At 36.0% G+C, this 14,870-nt stretch overlaps 1 protein-coding gene across 7 annotated transcripts in view; it reads right to left on the bottom strand.

Annotated features, from left to right (window-relative positions):
* The window catches only part of FAF1 (Fas associated factor 1), a 472,901-nt gene that overhangs the window by 103,650 nt on the left and 354,381 nt on the right, over positions 1-14,870 (bottom strand). The window lies entirely within an intron of this gene.

Below are 14,870 nucleotides of genomic sequence, written 5' to 3'. Positions count from 1 at the left end.
AGCACACCCTAAATGTTGGGGCCGACAGCATAGGATTTTTAGTCTTAAACACTGCAAGCTGTACTACCCTAAACTATATGAAAAACAAACAAAATGAATTTTAAGAGGAAAGAATTTCTTAAATAGGACAAATATTGCATGGTACAAAGTTAAATTGACTAGTATCATCCTAGTCTAAACAGAATTTGGCAACATTTTGATAAGTTTTTAGAATCAAGTACTGTACTTTAGATTGCGTTTTCTTCAGTAGTAGCAGGTCTTTTAGTTTCATACTTAGTATGGGATAAATATAATTCTAAGCTTTTGACCAAAAAAAGCTCAGAGATATTAGCATACCGAAGTCTAGCATTAGTATTCTTAACACGATCTGGAATAAATGAAAAAACTGATAAAGCTTTTCTCTTCTATTAGAGGACTGTTTGAAATTAGCATTTCTTTCAAGAGAAAAGGGTAGCTTATGATATGTTTTCAGATCTGATGGTAAAAAGTAAATGTCATAATAATAATGAATTATGAAAGACCAAATGCAAATATAGAATGCTTTAATAAGATCCAATTTAATAAAGTCTGTAAAAATAATGGACTTTTAATAACATAGGTCACAAAGGCAAAACAGTGGAAATTCTGGGGACTAGCCACTGGTACTGGCTTATTAATTCTTAATTATGTTCATGAAAGGCAACTTAAATCGCGTGTTTTCTTATGCCTTATGATAATATTTTAGGTAACAACTCCTCTGAAATGTATGTTCTAGCCGATGAGCAAAGTCCTGTCGTCACGTGCATTAGAAGGTAAATCTATTTGAAAAGACAAACGGCATTAAAATGTCATGTGCTCAGATTCATTGGATATCCAAATTCAAAACAGAATCAAACCTCTTAATTTTTAAAGCCAATATATTTCTTGTCTATAGAAATTCATCCCAGAAATTTAGGTTGAATTCTCCACAAAACTTGTGCTGTCACTACAGAAATAGACCGTGTTAAGGGCCACTAGAACTGTGGGCAAGAGTGTCAAGACAAGTTAGCACCACTACAGTAAGTTCATCGGGAGGCAGGTTCATACACACATTTAGAGCAGCAATAACCAGACCTCACGGCAATTTGAAATGACAAGTCCTTAAGAAACCCATTGTTGGCCATGAAATATCAGTGCCCCCATGAAAATTCAGATCTTCACATTCCACAACTATTATGGGATAAAAGGTGCTCAAGCAGCCTAAGCCTCCCTACCAAATTTCACACCCATATAGCTTTAATTCATCAATGGAGATGTGTAGATCAGGAGACTAGAAAGTCAGGATCTCATTTTTCTTTCCGCTTCTCACTAAAATATTTGAAGTCAATCTTGACCCTGATCTGATCACTGGCAACCTCTGAAATTAAAGATGTCAAAAAACAGTTGGAATGCCATTTCCTACAAAAGGGAGAAAATAAGTCCTTGTTGCTTTCACACCAATGGATTAAGTGGATATCACACAGTAGATGCCATCACAGCACTAGCCTCACAAGAGATATTAAGTACTAACTAAACAGGGCACCCCCAAAAAAGGAAGGAAGGAAAGAAAGGCAGGCAGGCAGACAGGCAGGCAGACAAGCAGGCTGGCTGGCTTAGTGGTTTGAAGAATTCAATTTCAAGACAATTTTGCCTGTAAATTGTGTATTCCCAAATTTTCTTTTTGTGAAAATGAGTTAGAAAGGAAAATAATTATGAAAATGTAGGAATCTTATTTGGTTTACATTAATATATAACACAAATTTCAAAACTAAACAAAACATATTCAAGAGAGGTACAGGCTTCAAAGGCACATTAGCCATTCAATTAACTACGAAAAACAACAAAGTGGTCAATTTTCTACCAGGTATTGGCAAATCATTCTAATATTTTGGAAGCAGTTAAGATATAATACAGGGACCACGCAGTCACTTGATGTTTTCTAGTGGCCTTAACTAACAATTTGTTCTAATCAAAGAGAGACTTTGTTAAAATTTTAATTAATCTGATTAATCTTCTTAAGATCTGAATCATGTTTACTTTGAGACTTTCAAATTGCAATCATCACAAGCCTATAGAGCCAACAGACAGCCCCAAATTACAAAATTCCTATTTGTCAGTACCTTCCATTACATTTACAAGAACTTCACAGATATCAATCTGTCTCATGGCTGGGAGGCTCTACTTCTTCCTCTCCAGATCACTCGCAGCACACTATTTGCAGCAAAAATCCAGTTCAAAACATTAGAATCAAAACAGACACAGGAAAAACAAGTTATTTTAAGAGAAAAATGTGATTCTCCTAAGTGTGGTATTTTTTTCCTTCTGAAGAGATAAAAATGTGCCATTGCATCTAGTGGCAGCACCAAAGTTGCCAACCTAACTACATATGGTGTTCATCACAGCCAGGCGTCATGAAGGGATAAATGGTTTCCACAGCAATTGGATTCCTGCAGTTTCAAACCCAATGGGAGAAGCAATGACAAGTGTTCTGTGGCAAGGAGAAATGGCTTTGTTTTTTAATTACAAAAGATTTTAATAAATCAAATAACCTACTCATCATAGACCTATTTGAGGAGGGGAAATAACAAGCTGCCAGACCAACTCCCAAAGCCAAAAGCTAAAGTGACAGATTTGAAAAGACCAGGAATAAATGCCCTCACTAAGGGGGTAAAATGAGGGAGGGAGGAAGGGAAAAGAAAGTGAATGAAAGAAGATGGTTATTCACAAATCAGGTAGGACAAAACAACTCATTGGTCCCTGGGGGTGGAGGGAGGTGGGTTGGGGAGGGGTGGTTAGGGAGGGGGAAGTCTCAAACTTTGGCCTTGGTGAAGAAACAAAATATAATTAGTAGTTCATATTCACCAGTTCTTGCTATTAGAATCCAAAATTGAAAGGTAAGACAAAATCTTATCTTTTAATCTAAAGTTTGGGGATAAAAATAACAGAACATCTAATGGCTAGCATATATTAATCATTAGTAAAATTTCCAGTCTCTGAAGCATACATCTTTTCTATCTTGCTAATAGAAAGCAGGATTACTAATAAATCAGATATGGGAAAAAATAATCTCATTCTAATTCAAATCAGGACATAGTTTAGTTTCTTTCTATTAAAGTCATAACTGCATGCCACTGACTTTTACTAAGTTGTACTCCAAAATAAAATACATACTAAAAGAAACACAGCAATTTAGGAGGAGGGCAATGAAATTCCACAAACATTTACAGTCTACATACTATATACCAGGTAACGTAAAAGGAGGCACATTTTATAAAAAATGGAGGGCACAAGGCTGCCAACTGCTTTGCCGAGGCTTCCTGATTATTACATTTCAACGTGACTTCCATGAGTTTAAAGGAGCCTCAGACGTAAAGTGGGACTAACACTTATCGTTAAAACACTTATATTCCTAGAAGATACAAAAGGCGCTCAGAATTGCGCCGAGAATATGGTAGGCCCTTAAAAGTGGTAGCTATTTTATTAATTATATAATGATATTTAACATTTTATCATAATTACTTTCAGGATTAAAATGAAGATTTTTTGCATAGCAAGATATAGCATCAAAGAATTGTTAATTACACAGAAACAGTCACTGGTTTTATTTTCATTCAGAGAATGAAGGTGCAGATATTAATCTTTGGAAAATAAGAAAACACAATTATAGATGCTGCAGCTGTGCAATTCTAAAAAACATTTAAAAGTGGATATGAAACTAAAATAACTATTTTCTTTTTAATATATTTATGTTTAGTAATGTTAATTAATTTAAAACCAAGAATCGATATCAAAACTTCTGGCTGCTTACCCTTGAGCCATTGAACACATTAAATGTCATTCTGAGAATGTGTAAAACATTTCTCCAAAATGGGAGGTTACTGAGCAAAAGAACTTCAGGTTACTGAGCTACAGGACTTGTCCAGTATTACTCAAGAGTTTGGGGCAAGTTGTTTGTACACACTACAGCTGTTAACCTTATGCTACTACTTTTAAAGCCATTTTGGTCTAAGGAGGCTCTTCCCTTTAAAACAGACCAAACTAGCAGTTTTTGCTATAGCAAAAAGCCTCATTACTTACACACATTCATTCATGTGTCTAGAGTTTGTTCAATCACATTTATGTAAATTGGTAGAAAAACCAGAATATAAGATAGAGAAAGGACCTTACAGATCATCTACCTATCTAACCAGCACACAATGCTCCTTTCTTCTCCTTTTTCCTTTAATAGGGAAATTTAAGCAGAGGTTTTTTAATGTGTGAAGTGAGACTAGCACTGTTAAGCATACCACAACCAGGCCAGCCAAAGAGTTTTCTCTCCTACCACAACATCATTTCCACAAGTCTGCATGCCCATCCTATTGTTCGGCTCATTTCTGGAGTTCCCATTGGGAATGATCTTCAGTACCCCTGGCACATGCCCCTTTGTCCTTTGAGGGTGGCTTTGAATTTTGGAAAGAGTTCAAAGACTTTGGTTCAAACTGAGGTAAACAAGAGATATGACTAAGCTGGGGGACACTGACTATACAGGCAGTGACCTTCAAGTTTTAATGGCCTAGAAATCACCTAGGGAGTTTATTTAAAAGGCAAGTTCCCAGCTCTATCCCCTGGAGATTCTGATTCTCATCTGGGGTAAGGCCCAAGAAACTGCCTTTTTAATAAGCTGCCAATGTGATTCTGATGCAAGTGGTTAATAAACAACACTTTGAGAAACACTGCTTTGAGGACACAAGACTGCTTTCCTTGTAGGGCTTTAAACTGTCTCTGAAGGCAATTCTTAAAGAAGTCGTCCCCAAAATGTTTGGGGCAATGGTGGCTTCACTGGATCCAGTGTCTAGTCTCCTGATGTGATGACCATGTTGAAGATGTTAATTCTCACTTACTTCATTTGTATAGGTGAGCTGCAATCTGATGTGAGACCAACAAATACCTCTAAAGGCTGTGAACTCCAGGTGATGGAGGAAAAATGATGCAGGGAAGGGGAGGTTACAGTATGAAATAGTCACGAAAAGTCTCACTGAGAAGTTGATATTTGATCAAAGACTCAAAAGGTGAAGGAGGAAGTGAAACACACATCTCTGGGAAGAGAATTCCAGGCAGAGAGAACAGCAAATACGGGTTAGTATACCTGGGGCAGAATGAAGCATAGAAGACAAAATTGATAATTTTGACTATTTTTACATGGCAAAAAACACCACAACAAGACCAAAAGATAAATGATGAACAGGGGAAAAAAATCTGAATTTCAAACCACAGAAAAAGGACTAACTTCCCTAATATATAAAGAACTCTTACAAAACAATAAGAAAAAGATCAACCAACAATATATAAAAGCTCCCAGAAATGGAAACCGTAATGGCTCATAAACATGTGAAAAGATAGTCAAAATAACTCAGAGTGAGTTAACTCCTATTAAAGCTACACTAAGAAACGATTTTTCATCTGTCAGATTAGGAGAGAGAAAAAAACTTGGTAATACAGGTTACAGGAAAACAGGCACTATTGTACAGTTAGTAGGAGTGAAATTGGTACCAACTCCCTTGTGGGCAATTTTCCAATATTTATTAAAATTAAAAACGCACACATACTCTTAACCTAGCACTCCTACAACTGGGAATTTATTCTAGAGATATATTTTCATGTGGAAATCTCTTCTATGCACAGGTAATTACTGTAGGTTTGTAATAGAATATTGGGCATAACTCAAACGTTCACCAATAGAATCTTGTTAAGTAAATTACATCATTTTATAGAATTTAAAGGAATACTATGCAGCCATAAAACAGAAAGAGTTCTTTATGAACTGACACAGAATATCTTTAAGATACAGTCATGCTCCACATAATGACATTTCGGTCAATGAGGGACCGCATACACGACGGGGCTCCCAGATTAGTACCATATAGCCTAGGTGTGTAGTAGGCTATACCATCTATATCTGTGTAAGTACACTCTATGATGTTCAAACAATGACCAAATTGCTTAATGACACATTTCTCAGAACGTGTCCCTGTCATTAAGTGACACAGGAGTGTATAATGTTATGGAAAAAGCAAGGTGTTAAATAGTGTTTACCACTTGTGTAAAATTTGGGAAAATAAAAATACACTAGTTTCTTTTCAAATTTATTTTATCTTTTTGAGGAAGATTAGCCCTGAGCTAACATCTGTGCCCATCTTCCTCTACTTTATACGTGGGACACCTGCCACAGCATGGCTTGACAAGCAGTGCATAGGTTCACACCTGGGATCTGAATCCATGAACCCCGGGCCACTGAAGCAGAGCATGCAAACTTAACCACTGTGCCACTGGGCCAGCCCATATATCAGGTTTTTAAATATTAGAATAATTTATGGATAGATAAATAAGAAACTTATAACACTGCCTCTGGGGAGCATAACTTAGAGACAGGACGAAGTAGGAGACTTTTTATTACATATTGTTTTATGCCTTTTGAGTTTTCATTAACGTGAATGTAACAGCCAATCATGAAATAAATATCAGGTTTGAAAGACAGTAACTCCCTTACAAAAATAAAGAAAAATTACATGTAATATCAATTCCATAAACTTTTAACACAATGTTAATCACATTTGCCTATTTCTTATCAGTCTTATGTTCAAATATATCTTTTCCTTTGTGTGGTAATCATTGTCTGGGCGGATACAGTTTTTTAGCCTTCTACACAATAGCAATGAACCAGCATTCTAAATGGCTGAATAATATTCCACTGAGTAGATGTATGCATTGCCATATTCATAACTATTCACCTAAAATTAGATTTTTCTTTCTTTTTTTAATCATTATAAATAATATTGTGATAAATATTCTGAAGTACTTCCTCAAGAAAAAAAGTGTGAAATGAAATTTCAGGGTAAAAGGGCAGAATCACTTAATGACTATTGATACATATTATCAAATTGTTTTCTAAAAGGATGATATATGCCTCTCCACACAAATGCAAATATCATAGGCATGTTAGAGAACACAGTCAAACTAAAGGCAAATTTAAGAAAACACACGATGAGATTTTTGGGAAGATTTAATATAAAAAGCATCTCTCTCTCACCTGTCTGAGGCTTAGACTTCCCAGTAACAGTAAACTGTTAAATTGTCTCAATAGATTAGGAGCCAGAGTTTGAAAGAACGAAATAACTTCTTAATCTAGCTCCTTGTTGTCATTTATAAATCACTCAAGTGAAAAGGCTTTGAGGCACTGACAGGCCTGTTTAATGGCAGGGCTGTAGCTAATCTACATGGACTAATTTATAGTAAGTTTTTGGAGGGACAATAATCATAAATAGATAATTGGCTATCTTTTTTCTTACCACTGGTAAGAACATAAACATTTATTTTAAGTACCCTGTATAGGGATAATAGAGAACACCTAATCCAATCTCTTATCAAATGCAGAAATTCCTTCTCTAGCAATGTAAAGGGTAGATGCATTTTCCAGGAGCTGTGTAAGAGAGCAAGTTTATGTTAAATGCCAGACAATATTTCTTCTGCATTTTGCCTTTTACCAATCAATATTTATGAGGGCCTACTAAATATATGACAAGATAAGACATAGTTTCTGTCCTTAAGATACTAAGGATATTTTGGGTTTGATAAATCAAGGCCCCCAAACAGGAAACATAATCTGGTATACAACCAGGGCCTAGGATTAGTGGTTCAGACTAACTGCTGTAGAGAATCAGAGAAGGGAATGGGTACTTAGAAGTCAGGAAGAACTGTGTGTTTCAAGATGGTGCTCCTAGACAGCTATTAGGAGAACAGGAGTCATCTCTTACTCACCTCCTCATTCCTAGCACCTAGTGACTAATGTGTATTTGTTGCATGACTGGGCCAATTCATGCTTCAGTAACCTTTATCTTCACGATGACAATGTTGACCATAAAACCTTCCTTTTCCTCTTCCAACTACTTCTGAAATCAGTTTAATTAAGACAGTTGGCATGAATTATCATGGTCTCCAAGACCTCTTTCACTGTGCTTCCACATCCACAGGTCATTTGGGCCCTCAAAATAAGCAGGTATTGGTCCACAAGTCCATGACTCTAAGCTTCCCTCCTGATTTTGAGCATACTGCAGTTTTTACATAATTTCATCCTGTCACCACCCACTGACTGAAAGTACGAAGTAGGAATTATTGCAAGCAGCACAACACTGTGGGAAGAACAAAGACTCTGGAGTCAAACAAACCTGATTTTGTCACTTACTAGTTGTTTCTCTGGATAACCAAATCTTTCGAAGCCTTAGCTTTCTCATATATAAAATTAAGATAATGATACTTGCTTTTAGAATTGGTCTGTGGATTAATAAATTTTTTTTTACTCCCTCTTATGTGCTTCAGGGTCAAAATTGGTTTTTCCTTTCTCCCCTCCGCCCCAAATTAAGGATATGGCAAAATGTTTTCTAAAATAAGTTATAACAGCAATCTCAGACTCATATTACTAAACAAGGAATTATGCTTAGCAGCATGCTTGGCACTGTATTATATTGCTATGGAACTTCTATAGTATCCATTAGCATCACCATAAGATAAGATCATGCCCTATTCTAGGGTAGAGATTTGAAGTAAAGGTATATATTTTTTCATGTTGTCATGTTCTCCAATTTTTTCCACTGCAAAATTTGGAGATTTTATTATTATACAAATACTTTCCAGCATGATTTCAGAGTTAGTTTCTCTTGAACCTTGATATTTATACATAATTTCCTTATGTATTTGAACAGAACTATCATTCTACTGGATAAAAAAATGTGGGAGAGCGTTAGTAAAAAATCTCACACACAGGAGGAAAGTGTTTAAAAGATAAATGACCAACAGCATGGAATATTAGCACTTCAGTCACTCATCAAAGCTTTCAAGCAAGAATCAATTACAACCCAGCACTTGACAAAGGCTCACCTGAGACGGCTGATGTTTGACAGAGAGTTGAATGGACAGGTTGACTATGCAGGCTTTTCTTCTAAGCTCTATACCTCTTATGAGTTAGGTCATCAAAAATGAATATTTAAGGACCACATCACCTAAGCTCCCTACAGAATCACCAATACTGAAAAGAGATTTAATACAAAGCCCTCTGCTTTTACAGGGGATTGATTTAAGAAACAACTATTTAAAATAATCTGTCTTATGCAAAACAACAGTAAAAGTTATTGTCTACTATGTTTTCTAATGGCTCTCAAATAGAAAATGACGCAACAAAATTCAGTGCCAGGAAATCTTGAGATGAACTATTAGGCTTCCTTTAATCAGATGATGAGAACTGGAAATAGTAAACTGTAAACTTTAGGGCACAGTACCTGGTACATAATAGAAACTCAACAAATACATATTGTACGGGTAGATGAATAAATGAGGATATGCTTATCACATTTCCTTTTTCTCTTTCAGCTGCTAGAATTACAGAGCTGAATTCAGTGTTTATGTACAAAATGTAAGTCAACCCAGGTGTTTATAAACACTTATTATTTGCCACTTTTAATTGATTTTCATCTGATTTTATTTTTTATTTTCCTGTTTTATATTGTATTTATTCTTATATAACTAGTATATCCATTTTTAAGTAGGCAAATTATAAATGCTAAATGGAAAAACTTAGACATATATATAGGAGAGAAAATAAGGGGAGTAAGAATGTTTTCCCAATTCAAGCCAATATATGGTACAATAAATGCTTAATATATACTTTACCGGATAAGAAATGGATAGGAAGAATAAACGGGACAGTAAAGGTTAGAATAAATGATGATAGAAATGACTATCACCTGAGCAATCTGCGTCCCTAAAGACAAGTAAGTACCTTGATTTTCAAAAAGCACAGAGCAATAAACTCAACCTCAGTCCCCTACAAAAATCTAGAAAAGTCACTCAGACAAATGGTTTATGAACACTTAAAAAGAATATAAAATGGGGTAAAAGGGCACATGTGTACAGTGACAGATGACAAAAGGTCTTTGGGTGGTGAATATGATGTAGTCTACATAGAAATGGAAATATAATGACCTACACCTGAAATCTATATAATGTTATATAAACCAATGTTACCTCAATAAAAATTAATTAAATTTTAAAAAAAGAAAGAATATAGTAGTGATGACTGGGAGGCAGCATGGGTTATTAAAAATACAACAAGGCCAACTAACTATGAGAGCCTGCATTCTTATAACATCTAACAAATAATTATTGAGTATCATGGTCAGAAACAAAAGTGAAAAAGAACAATGCAATTCTTGCCCTTACGAAGCTTATATTCTAGTGGAAGAATTAGAAAAAAATTTAAAAATAAGGAAAAGTAACGGCTTATTATAAAGAGTTCTAGGAGAATACTGTGAAAGAGAATGATGGTAGAGAAACCTTCTCTAGAAAGGTTCATCAGGACTTTTTGAAGAGGAGACATTTAAACTGAGACCTGAAGAACAAAAACTTAGGATCATTTCTATCTGATGATTTCTGTTTTCTCAATTAACTAGTGAGGGCAGCTGGGAATGGGAGTAGAGAGGGACATGAGATGTTTAGTGCACAAGGAGCAGTATGAAATAAACATCTCACCTGAGAAAGAGAACTAACTAGAGAATCACAGTAGGCTTGCTCAACATTACTGTGTACTCATTTGAAGTTTGTGTTTATTTAGAAAAAGAATCAGGGGGCTGGACCCGTGGCCGAGTGGTTAAGTTCGCGTGCTCTGCTGCAGGCGGCCCAGTGTTTTGTTGGTTCGAATCCTGGGCACGGACATGGCACTGCTCATCAAACCACGCTGAGGCAGCATCCCACATGCCACAACTAGAAGGACCCACAACGAAGAATATACAACTATGTACTGGGGGCTTTGAGGAGAAAAAGGAAAAAAATAAAATCTTTAAAAAAAAAGAAAAAAGAATCAGTCAGTGTGACCGTCTTTAGCAGTGTTCAACCTTAACGGCACAGGCATAGAGAAGGTGGATACATGGGTTCAACAAAGTGATTACAATGTGAGGAGACAGAGGGGAGGGAGTTTAAGAAATTACAAGGAAGTGATAATGATGGACCTTGACATCTAAACAGGACAAGGAGGGAAGTGAATATTGGAGACAGAAAAGGATGGATGGAGTGAAGTGGTGGGGTCAATAGACTGGAGGGCATGATGAGATCAAAAAACTTTAGCAATGATGATACTTGAGCAAGTAAGTAGGATAGGAAGTGCTGGTCAGAGCCAGATGTTTGAAATCAAAATACATGAGGTGATATAGTTTCTATCGATGACCACATCTAAATGTGGTAAATAAGGAGAAGAAGAAAATTTTTCTGGAGTTAGACATGTATAAGAACTGAGAGGATTATCAAGAATGATAACAGGAGTAGAGATGATAAGGAGTTAAGGTATCATTTATGAGGGATAAAACCTGGGAGACTCAATAGAATCCAAACTTAAAAAGATCTTGTCAATCAATTGCGTTAGTAGAGAATAGCAGAGATCTGGTTTAATAACAACTCAGACCCAGCACATTCTGAGCAGCCTCATACCTGAAAAACTGGTAGAGGGTGTAGTTGACACCCTCAGTTCAACAGGAGTCAATAAGAAAATTACAGAACAGAATTGAGCATAGCATAGCACCAGACAAGCCTCCGGAGTACTATGCTTGATTCCTGGCACCTTTAGAATGGGCTGGCTCTAGACACCCTATCATATGAGGAACAACGGAAAGAAATAAATTTGTCTGGTAAGAAAAGGCAAGAAAATTAGGGCAACAAGATAGCTGTGGTTAAATTGACAAAGGGACTGTAATGCAGAAGAGAAGTTAGGCTTATTTCAGGGAATTCCAAGGGCAAAACCAGAACCAAAAGAGAGAAAGTTGCAGCAGTACTCTATAGGAAGAAACATTGTAGTAACAACCTTTTCCAGCTTTTAGAGCACCTCAAAAACATACTGTCTTTTGAATCTTCCATTACTCTCTCCCTAGCAGTATTCAGGTACAGACTGTAGTAATATTTGTTAAGCATTTTAAGGGAAAATGCCTGCATGGCTGCAAATTGGATGCTGACTAAGAACGCTTCTAACCCCTGACTCTAAGATTTGGTGATTCTTACGTTTGTTTCCTGAGCAAAAGGTCCATGCCTTATACTTCTCTTATATCCCCCACAGGGCTTTGCACACAGTTATTCAGTACATTTTTGTTGTTGAATAATCCAGCTTGACAAGGTCATGGGACAAGAAGCATTATGTAGCAGAAAAGCATAGGTAGATTTGGGATTTATATCTCATACAACCATTTGCATGATCTTGGGTAAGTTACACAACCTCTCTGAGCCAAAAATAGTTTCCTCATATGTGAAATTGGACCTTTGCTATTTACTTTGCAGAAGTGTGGTTAAATGCATAACGTACATAGAGTGAGGATTAAATAAGCTTATACATATAGTGCCTGGCACATAGTAGGTGTCTAATTAATGGCTGCAGTTGTTATTACATGTTTAGTTTTTTTTTACAGCAATAGTGATTGTCTTGCTCTTAGCTATTGATACTTTCTCAGGAGAAGCTCCTGTCACAAACGGCATGAGCCTGGAGGACAGTTCTAAGGGTAAGGAAACTGCCTTTATTGGTGTAAGAGGCAGAAAATGATTGTAGCCTCCTTGCTACACTCAAAGGTCACTCCGACTAGATCATCATAAGCTGGTAAGGGCAGTATGCTATAATCTACTTACAAACTTTACTAACATTTATTTTTAAAACTATTCTTGCTTACCTCTCGTTTTTCTATTGAAAACAGTTGTGTCCAAGTTATCAGAAAGCCACAGAATTTTAGAGATAAAAGATCAAAAGTCTAAGGTCAAATAGGTCAGCCACCCCCCTCCAGTTTTATAGAGGAGAAAAAGATCTAGAAATGTTATAACACTCGCCTAATAACGTCTGTTCTTCATACTCCGGGACTGACTGAGTCTCATTTCTTAAGTGCTCTAAATTTTATGACTGACATCTAACTGCACACACAGGAAATAGTTGTATAGAAAGGCACAGTCTTTTAACAACAGCAACTGACATATTTAAATGAGTGTAGATTTTGCTTTAAGAATAATAAGTTAATACTTACATAGCTTTCATAATAGCCAAATAATAAATTTTTGCTGCTGTGGTTGTTGAGTAACTTATGTGGGAGCTACTCAGAGCCTCCAAAACCTTATTCGATACCGGGACTGGGCAAGATAATTCCTCAGATTGAGCTACTTTACTGTTCATGTAAACCTGCCTCACTCTTTCCTTAGTCGAGGCGTAGAAAAGTACATTAAAGAGGACTTTCTTGGTGCTGATCATGTATGGAAGAAAGGAAAGATCACGGAAGGAGACCATTGAGGAGGATTCTTTAAATTGTTGCTGTGGCTATGGACTGAGTCAGCCAACAGTAGATAAATTAACAGATGGCTTTTTAAAAATTCCTATAGTTAACCCTTTACTTGTGAATAACATAAAACTGTCATTTTTCTCTATTACTATAACGGAGTCAAGTTCAAAGATACAAACATATGCTTGAGGAGAAGACACCAAATCTATTCCCTAATCAATTACCTAAACATGTAAGAAACAGGAGTCTGCCTTACTCTCCAATTCCAGACTAACAGTTATTTCCTCTTTCAATTTTTGGTGGTATATTTAGCAGATTAGATCATTATTGGGCACTAAATCCTCTATGAGTATTTATGTAGGCTGACAGACAAATACTGGACAAATGTCAGAGGAACCAGTTTCCATAGGCAGTTTTATACAACTGAACTAATGTTACTTTTATAATTTGTCTGAGTGATTTACCGCCAGTATTTATGAAAGAGGAGCAATGTGCTACCAATTTAAATGGCATAGGTGATATGATAGTGAAAATTCTTTAGAAACAGCCATGAATATAAAAATTATTAACACTGACAAGGCAGTTAAGAAAATAAATAAATCTCTTGAGATATTTTCAATTTCAGGCAAAAAGAAAAGCAAAACACACAATGGGGTATATTACTTTTTTAGAAAAAAGATATTTCATTTTGGAAATGTCTTATTTTTAGAATTTGTTTCCCTAGATAACTCATGTTTTGTCATCTATATAAACACTGGATCAAGTACCTCTGACAGTCATATTTATTTGAATCTGTATATTCTAAAGTACTAGGATAACTAGCCATTGAGAGTGAATATTTGCCCATAACTATACATGAGTACAAGGAGTCACAGGACAGGAAAACACTTGGCAACAGAACAAATGAAGCAGCAAAGGCTTGGCGTTAGGCTCAAACTCATATATATTGAGAAGGCAATGATTCTTTTAATTCTGCGGCTCTCACAATCAAGATTCCTGGAATACTTGAAACAGAGAGTGTTTACAAGAAAGACCAAGGAGAACACTAGTAGAGTAACAAGAAAGGTCTAGCCATGAGAAAAATGATATCTGATACAAACTTGCAATGTTGTTCTTTTGGATTGTCTTGTCAACAGTATCCCCTTTGTATTACTCTTTTCTAACAATAGTTTTCACAGAGACTGTGAAAACACATAGATAACTGTATCTGAGTTAAATGTATTATTTCCTGAATAGCATTAATTAGATTAACATCCAGGAAAAGTATTTGTAGTTTTTACGCAAATGCTTGATTCAGACACAATGCATGCACCACCAAGCAGCTATGATTGTAGTACTAGGCAGCAGTGTGGCGAGTACCCAAATCAAAGTAAAAAAGGCTTGTAAACTGGTAATTTAAAAGTACCTCAAAGAACATTTTTACAAAGATAATATATTTTTTAAAAAGAGTAAAATACGTATTACATTATAAACAGTTTAGCCATCCTCTATATACAGACTGCCTTGTTCTCAATCCTAAGAGGCCATCACCTTTTATCCTTCCCCTCTTTC

Source organism: Equus caballus, chromosome 2 (assembly GCF_041296265.1).
Source record: "Equus caballus isolate H_3958 breed thoroughbred chromosome 2, TB-T2T, whole genome shotgun sequence".
Lineage (NCBI taxonomy): Eukaryota > Metazoa > Chordata > Mammalia > Perissodactyla > Equidae > Equus > Equus caballus.
This window is presented reverse-complemented; position numbering and strand designations above follow the sequence as displayed.